This window comes from Giraffa tippelskirchi, chromosome 3 (assembly GCF_054371585.1).
Source record: "Giraffa tippelskirchi isolate mGirTip1 chromosome 3, T2T-mGirTip1v1.2.pri, whole genome shotgun sequence".
In the NCBI taxonomy this organism is placed as follows: domain Eukaryota; kingdom Metazoa; phylum Chordata; class Mammalia; order Artiodactyla; family Giraffidae; genus Giraffa; species Giraffa tippelskirchi.
This window is the reverse complement of record NC_137277.1, coordinates 124,594,043-124,601,745: the sequence shown is the minus strand read 5'-3', so window position 1 is coordinate 124,601,745 and position 7,703 is coordinate 124,594,043. Positions and strand designations below refer to the sequence as shown.

Genomic DNA, 7,703 nt, shown 5'->3' with positions numbered 1-7,703 from the left:
AAAAAGAAAAAAAATCATTGTCCACTCTTAGATCCCTAGATAGAACAATGGCATGAGAAGAAGGTTGTGAAAGAGGTATTTTAATTCATCCAACTACATTTACTGCCATTTTCTGGAAACTTTTTCAAATTGTGGGAAGCAGTATATTAGTTGAGGATTAAAATCCTTTTGACACCACCCTTATGGCAGAAAGTGAAGAAGAACTAAAGTGCCTCTTGATGAAACAGGAGAGTGAAAAAGTTGGCTTAATGCTCAACATTCAGAAAACTAAGATAACAGCCTCCCATCACTTCATGGCAAATAGATGGGGCAACAGTGGAACCAGTGGCTGACTTATTTTTCTGGGCTCCAAAATCACTGCAGGTGGTGATTGCAGCCACTAAATTAAAAGACGCTTACTCCTTGGAAGGAAAGTTATGACCAACTTAGATAGCATATTTAAAAGCAGAGACATTACTTTGTCAACAAAGGTCCATCTAGTCAAGGCTATGGTTTTTTCAGTGGTCATGTATGCATATGAGAGTTGGACTATAAAGAAAGCTGAATGCCAAAGAATTGATGCTTTTGAAGTGTGGTGTTGGAGAAGACTCTTGCGAGTGCCTTGGACTGCAAGGAGATCCAACCAGTCCATCCTAAAGGAGATCAGTCCTGGGTGTTCATTGGAAGGACTGATGCTGAAGCTGAAACTCCAATACTTTGGCCACCTCATGCGAAGAGCTGACTCATTGGAAAAGACCCTGATGCTGGGAAAGATTGAGGGCAGGAGGAGAAGGGGACGACAGAGGATGAGATGGTTGGATGGCATCACTGACTCAATGGACATGGGTTTGGGTAAGCTCTGTGAGTTGGTGATGGACAGGGAGGCCTGGCGTGCTGCGGTTCATGGGGTTGCAAAGAGTCGGACACGACTGAGCAACTGAACTGAACTGAACTGCAATTATCCACAAGAATTTTGTTAAAACTGATATTCCTTAAGAAGAAAGTAGACTAGAAAACACCACAGTGGAAAAATGATATAGATGATCTTATTTGCAAAACAGAAATTGAGACACAGACACAGAGAACAAACGTACAGACACCAAGATGGGAGGGTGGGATGAATTGGGAGATTGGGATTGACATATATACACTACTATGTACAAAATAGATAACTAATGAGAACCTACTGATAACTAGGGGGCCCTACTCAGTGCTTGACAGTGACCTAAATGGGAAGGAAATCCAAAAAAGAGAGGACATATGTATCTGAATGGCTGATTCACTTTGTTATACAGTAGAAATTAACACAACATTGTAAAGCAACTATATTCCAATAAAAACCAATTTAAAACGAAAGAAAGAAAACACCACAGTGCATTCCACAGGTGCTTAGCAAGAATGTACATATTGCAACTGATCCAGGATGGGAGTGTGGCAGGGTGGGGGATACCTGATGGAGGGAATAGGAGGAATATATGTAATTGCTGACTCATCGAGCTTGTCTTCATTTCATCTGGTGCTATAGCATTGTTTTAAAAAACATTTGTGTCACGCATGCGTATGTGTCCTGTACGTGTATATATTCACATGTATACATGCACTATGTTGAAATATAAAGTATATTTCTTACTGTGGTTGGCAGTCAAAAAAATTTGGAAAACATGACTCTGAAAGTAGAGTTCTGTAGAATGAATTTGAACAAGAAAGGCTTGTATGTTTGCCAATTCAGAACACTGAACGACAAAGAGATACACAGTAGATGAAAGAACAGCCAGTGTAGAGTCTAGAATAAGACTCTATAGCACAAGTCTACAGTAAGATGATATTCAGACTTTTCCAAGTTTTGCTTAAAGCTTAGGGTTATTTGTTTCTCCCTAAATGTCCTCTTTCCCAAGGCTCTTCAACTCAGCACTCTTTTCAAATATCAAATATCAAATGAGGCTGGAATTTAATCATTTCCTATGTTCTTTTGTATTTTTAAAAAATTTTCTGAGATTATAGTTTATTTACAATGTTGTGTTAGTTTCACAGCACAAAGTGATTCGATTTTAATATACACGTATATCCATTCTTTTTCAGACTCTTCTTCCCATACAGGTTATTTACTGAGCAGAGTTCCCTGTACTATACGGTAGATCCTTGTTGGTTATCTATCTTATATATAGTAATGTGTATGTGTTAATTCCAAGCTCTTGATTTACTTCACCCCCACACACACACACACAATTTCCCCTTTGGTAACCATAAGCTTGTTTTCAGTATCTGTAATTCTGTTTCTGCCTTGTAAATTCTAAACTGCATTCCATTTGGAACACCTAATATACCTAGCACTGCCTGCTGCTGCTGCTGCTGCTAAGTCGCTTCAGTCGTGTCCGACTCTGTGCGACCCCATAGACGGCAGCCCACCGGGCTCCCCCGTCCCTGGGATTCTCCAGGCAAGAATACTGGAGTGGGCTGCCATTTCCTTCTCCAATGCATGAAAGTGAAAAGTGAAAGTGAAGCCGCTCAGTCGTGTCCGACCCCTAGCGACCCCATAGACTGCAGCCTACTAGGCTCCTCCGTCCATGGGATTTTCCAGGCAAGAGTACTAGAGTGGGGTGCCATTGCCTTCTCCGTAGCACTGCCTAGGAAGGGTCAAATAACTGGCAATTTGAGGTGAGGTTGCAAGCTGTCTTTTCTTTAACTTATCTCGTTAGTTATATCTCTACATCATTTTCACTAAATAAATCCAGCATCAGCAAAGCTAATGGCTGTTTTATGATCATGCCATTAATGATGTTGACATTAAAAACTGTGACGAATGTTAAAAATAATTTTTTGCATAGAGCAATTTTATTCTATGTTAATTTCCTACCTCCTTAAAATTACACAGACTTCAATTAAAAGAACATAAAAATTTCCCAACCCCTTCAAATTTTATAGCATTAAATTAAAATCCAATAAGCAGCCTCTACCCATGCCCCCACCATCATCACTTTAAATTAAAAAAGAAAACTCACTAGGAACCCAGGGTCTTTTGGCAGTAAAAACATTCCAATCAGCTACACAAAGCATTTATTGTGGGATAATATCCATGAATAGTTAAACGCCCACTGAAATATCTGAGTATATGTTTTCTTTATATAAGCTTATACTGGGAGTGGAGAAGGCCTTCATTCATTCTGAAACTTGGCGACCTGGAAGTAGGCAGTCACGGCATATCTCAAGTGTATATTCACTTCCTCTTCTGCAAAGATCTGCTTTTCCCCATACTCTATGGTTCTGCAATTCCCCCCCTTCACATCCTATTTTATGCTAAGGCTACTTGAAGTCATGTTCGTCTCATGTTACTTGCTCCAGAATTACTCTAAAATCCTTTCAGATATGTTACTATATTAGGAAAAGGGAATTGAAACTTTCAGAGTCCTATCTGGGTATCTGCAGTTGCTCTGTCAATAAAGCCATGTGTTGATTGCTTACTAACTGACCCATCACATTACTGATGAAGTGTTCAAAGCAGTTTAGGAATTCAACCCCAAAAGCTGCATGGATATTCTAGAGAAATTATTCTCTTACTGCCTGGGAAGAAAATGGACTCCATGCTGAAAGGGGAACAGTAATGAACTTGACCCTGTGCAGCTGCCTTCCTATCAGCCAATCACATGACCTCCCTTGATTTCATGACAGCCACTTTTAGAAGATGGTGCAATTACAATGCTATATTGACCAAGTGGGTGAGTTTAACTGCATGGCTATTGTTTAAGACTAGCTATTTTTGAATCTACACCCAATCACAGAGCGGGTATGCATGTTCCACCTCCTGCCGTATGCTACTCATATAAAGCTTCTTTTTGTCCATCTGTTTCTCAAACAAAACCACTCAGGGCTCCATCAAACCAAAAGCAATCTGTGTTTTTGGGATGGAGACAGTGGGCATGTGTCCTAGCCCCACACTTCTCTACAACAGGCATTGAACAGTATATGGGACACTAATACATGAGATCATTTCAGGATTGAAGCCAAGAGCCTTGGTTTCTAGTCTAAATTCTGACACCACCTGGCCATGTGTCTTTGGACAACCCACTTGAACTTTCTAGGCTTTAGTTTTCCAAGTTATAAAATGCAGGGGCAAGACAATGTTGAATGCAGTTCAACTTTAAAATTTTCTTCTATATGGAGAAGGAAATGGCAACCCACACCAGTATTCTTGCCTGGAAAATCCCATGGACAAGAGTAGGCTGGCAGTGGGCTACACTCCAAGGGGTTGCAGAGTTGGACACAACCAAGCGAGCATGCACAGCACATGCAGCTGCATAACTGACAGGTTTACAGCAGCATCTTTTGCTCAGACCAACCCAGAGCACCCACAGAACGTTTGACTCGCTTCTGCTTATTCCCCTACTGGATCAACAGATCCAATCCTGGTCCCTGGGAAAACCTACTTCTTTCTTCCTCAATTCCAACCAATAACTTGATAGTTCAGAGAGAAATAATGCTTTCCCCACTACAGAGTTTTTGATGGGCATTACCTTTGTATGTTTCTCAGTATCTTACTTTCTCATTTTTATTTCCTTCCTTCCTCTGAGTCTGCCAAGGAAGGTAACTCTAAATTCATTTATCCTGGACTGCGGGTGTCCCTTTAGTCTTCCCCCAGCCCTCAATCTGAATCCACTCCTGACATCTTGATATCCCCATTTAAGTCGTTGTGGAAGAAACTCGATCACCCACATGTGAATGCAGCAGTCAGACAGTCTCCAAGTGAACAGATGAAGCACATACTGCTGCTGCTGCTAAGTTGCATCTGCTGCTGTTGCTGCTGCTAAGTCGCATCTGCTGCTGCTGCTACTAAGTCGCTTCCATCATGTCCGACTCTGTGTGACCCCATAGACGGCAGCCCACCAGGCTCCTCCATCCCTGGGATTCTCCAGCCAACAATACTGAAGTGGGTTGCCATTTCCTTCTCCAATGCATGAAAGTGAAAAGTAAAGGGAAGTCACTCAGTCGTGTCTGACTCTTCACGACCCTATGGACTGTAGCCTACCACGTAGGGAGTTGGTTATAGAGTGATGCCTCCTTACGTCCACATTAAAAGGACCTGCTGGGTCACACCTCTCACTTCAACCCCAGAACAATTTAACCCAACATAAATGTGTCCCCCCCTCTACTTGTTATGATACTTCTGACTGCCATTATGTCCCATTATCCCCTGACCCTTCTGGTTCTAATTGAGATGTGACACAATCTTTCCATGTCCCCAGAACTCTCTATGATTAGTCAGATAGTGTTCCCCATCACCATTAAGCTGTCCACAGCCTAGTCCCTGAAACCTCGGAGAATATTACCTTACAGGGCAAAAGAGATATCGAAGGTATGACCAAGTCAGCGGTCTTAAGGTGGGGACAGAGGATGATCCTGGGTCACCCAAGTGGATCCAGTTTTATCACATGGATCCCTGTAAGAGGGAGGCAAGGAAGATCAGTACCAGAGGAGGAGATGTGGCAATGGAAGCAGGAGTCAGAGTGACCCAATTGCTGGAAGGGTGCCATGAGCCAAGGAATGCAGGTGGTCCTTAGAAGCTAGAAAGGACAGGAAAATGGATTCTCCACAAGGGCCTCCAGAAGGAATCAACACTGCCGACACCTTAACCGTTGAACTATAAAGTCCATTTCAGACTGCTGACCTGTAAAGACCATAAATGTATGTTGCTGCAAGCCACTGAATACATGGCAAATTGTTACAGCCAGCATTAGGAGACTAATACACTCTTCAAGACTTCTCTAGGTACCACTATCCCAAGTCTGACCTGATCCCAGCACCCTCCCTTTGTTTTCCTGCTTTTTCCCAGGGCATGTTTACTGACCACCTCCTATGTGCCAGCTCTGTGCTCCATACAGAACAGCTCTGTGCTCCATACTGCTCCATATAGAACAGCATGGACACACTGACCACATGTATGAAGCCTATGATCAGACCCAAAGTCAACAACAGCAAATGACACGAAAGCTACAAAAGAGGCAAATAATGTTTTCCAAGGACTGGATGTTTGTGTTCTCCCCAAAACTCATAAGTTAAAGTTCTAACCTTCAATATGAAGGTGTTCGGAGGTGGGGACTTTGGGAGGTAATGAAGGCATAAGCTTAGAGCTCTCATGAATGGAATTTGCAACCTTATAAAGAAAGACACAGGAGAGGACACAGCAAGAAATTGGCAGTTTGCAAGCCAGAAAGAGATTCCTCACCAAACACTGAAATGCCAGGCATCTTGATTTTGGAATTATGAGAAATGAGCATCTGTGGTTTAAGCCACCCAGTCTGTGGTATTTGTTACAGCAGCTCCAGGTGACTAAGACAGTCCCATGGGAGCACATTGTGGGGGCTGGAGGAAGGAAGCTTAAGATAAGACCTGAAAGAAGGGGAGGCTTTATCCTGGAGATGGGAGACAGGCAGCCAGCAATGAGCTTTACAAGAAGAGGAAAGGTCGGGGCGGGGTGTGAAAAAGGAAGCCAGAGGAGAAGGCAGACCCTATCAGATCCAACTACTATGCCACGGCAAAAAGTGCTTTTCTTTTTGGTTTTGCTTTTGCTTTAACTTCAATCTAAGGGGAGGGGTTTTAAACAGAGGAATTACAGGATATCTGCAAATATCAGGTTCCTGAGATGAAATCACAGCACGGACTCCAGAGAACAAGGAAAACAATGGATTTTTCTTTGCAGTTTTGACAAAATGTGCAAATATTTCCCAGGCAGAGTACCTCTTAACCCACAGCTTTGGGATAAACATTTATCAGAAACAACCCATCTTTTGGTGAGCTGGCCACAGAGCAGTGCCCCAAGGACATGGAATAAGAAAGAAAACATGCCTAGGAAAAGAGGGGAAGCGTGCATTCAGGACAGCCCCTGGTTGGGGCAAGCTCCCAGAACTTGGACCTTGGGTGACCCCCTGGAGAGAAGCCCAGACTTCAGGTGAGCAGGGCAGGTGGAGTAGGGTGGCCCACTTTTCGTTTCGCTCCTAGTTGGAACCCCAGAGGGCTGAGCCTTGGCCTCCACCACAGGAATGGACATGATGTTGTTCTTGGCTGAGTTCACAACCTCACAGAAGAGATGCCACCCTTCAAGGGTGCTGAGAAACCGTGCCAGACACACCTCTCAAAACTATGAGGGGGTGAAGAGCATGAGGCCAACTGCCTCTGAGGCAGGCTCTGCCCTTCTGGGCATCTCACTGCCTGCTAATTTCTCAGTGGGAAAGAACCCATATCGGAAACAAATTCTCTCCGATTTACTTTTATTTGCCTTTAAAGCAAGTATCTGCTGCTAGTCACAGTCAGAGTGTGTTGCACACATGCTCAGTCACTCAGTTGTGTCCAACTGTTTGAGACCCCATAGACTGTAGCCCACCAGGCTCCTCTGTCCATGGAATTTTCCAGGCAAGAATACTGGAGTGAGTTGCCATTTCCTACTCCAGGGGAGCTTCCCAACCCAGAGATCGAACCCTCATCTCTTGTGTCTCCTGCATTGGCAGGTGGATAAATATGTCTGCCAGCTTGGAAGCCCCACAGTCACAGCAGTGAAACAGAAAATAGACAACTGTATAGATGTTGATCCAGATCCTAAAACTGCCACTGAGCTCCCCCAAGGCCAGGCCAGGCCTTCCCAGGACAGGGCAGGCTTTGCATGAATGTGCTAGACATTATTTTGTGACATGGCTATGGACTTACCAGGCACAGAGGTTTTAAGGGGGATAATAACA

At 43.5% G+C, this 7,703-nt stretch overlaps 1 protein-coding gene across 2 annotated transcripts in view; it reads right to left on the bottom strand.

The window, feature by feature from the left end:
* NCKAP5 (NCK associated protein 5) overlaps nt 1-7,703 on the bottom strand; it is a 1,233,002-nt gene that overhangs the window by 646,856 nt on the left and 578,443 nt on the right. The gene's annotated exons all lie outside the window — the stretch shown is intronic.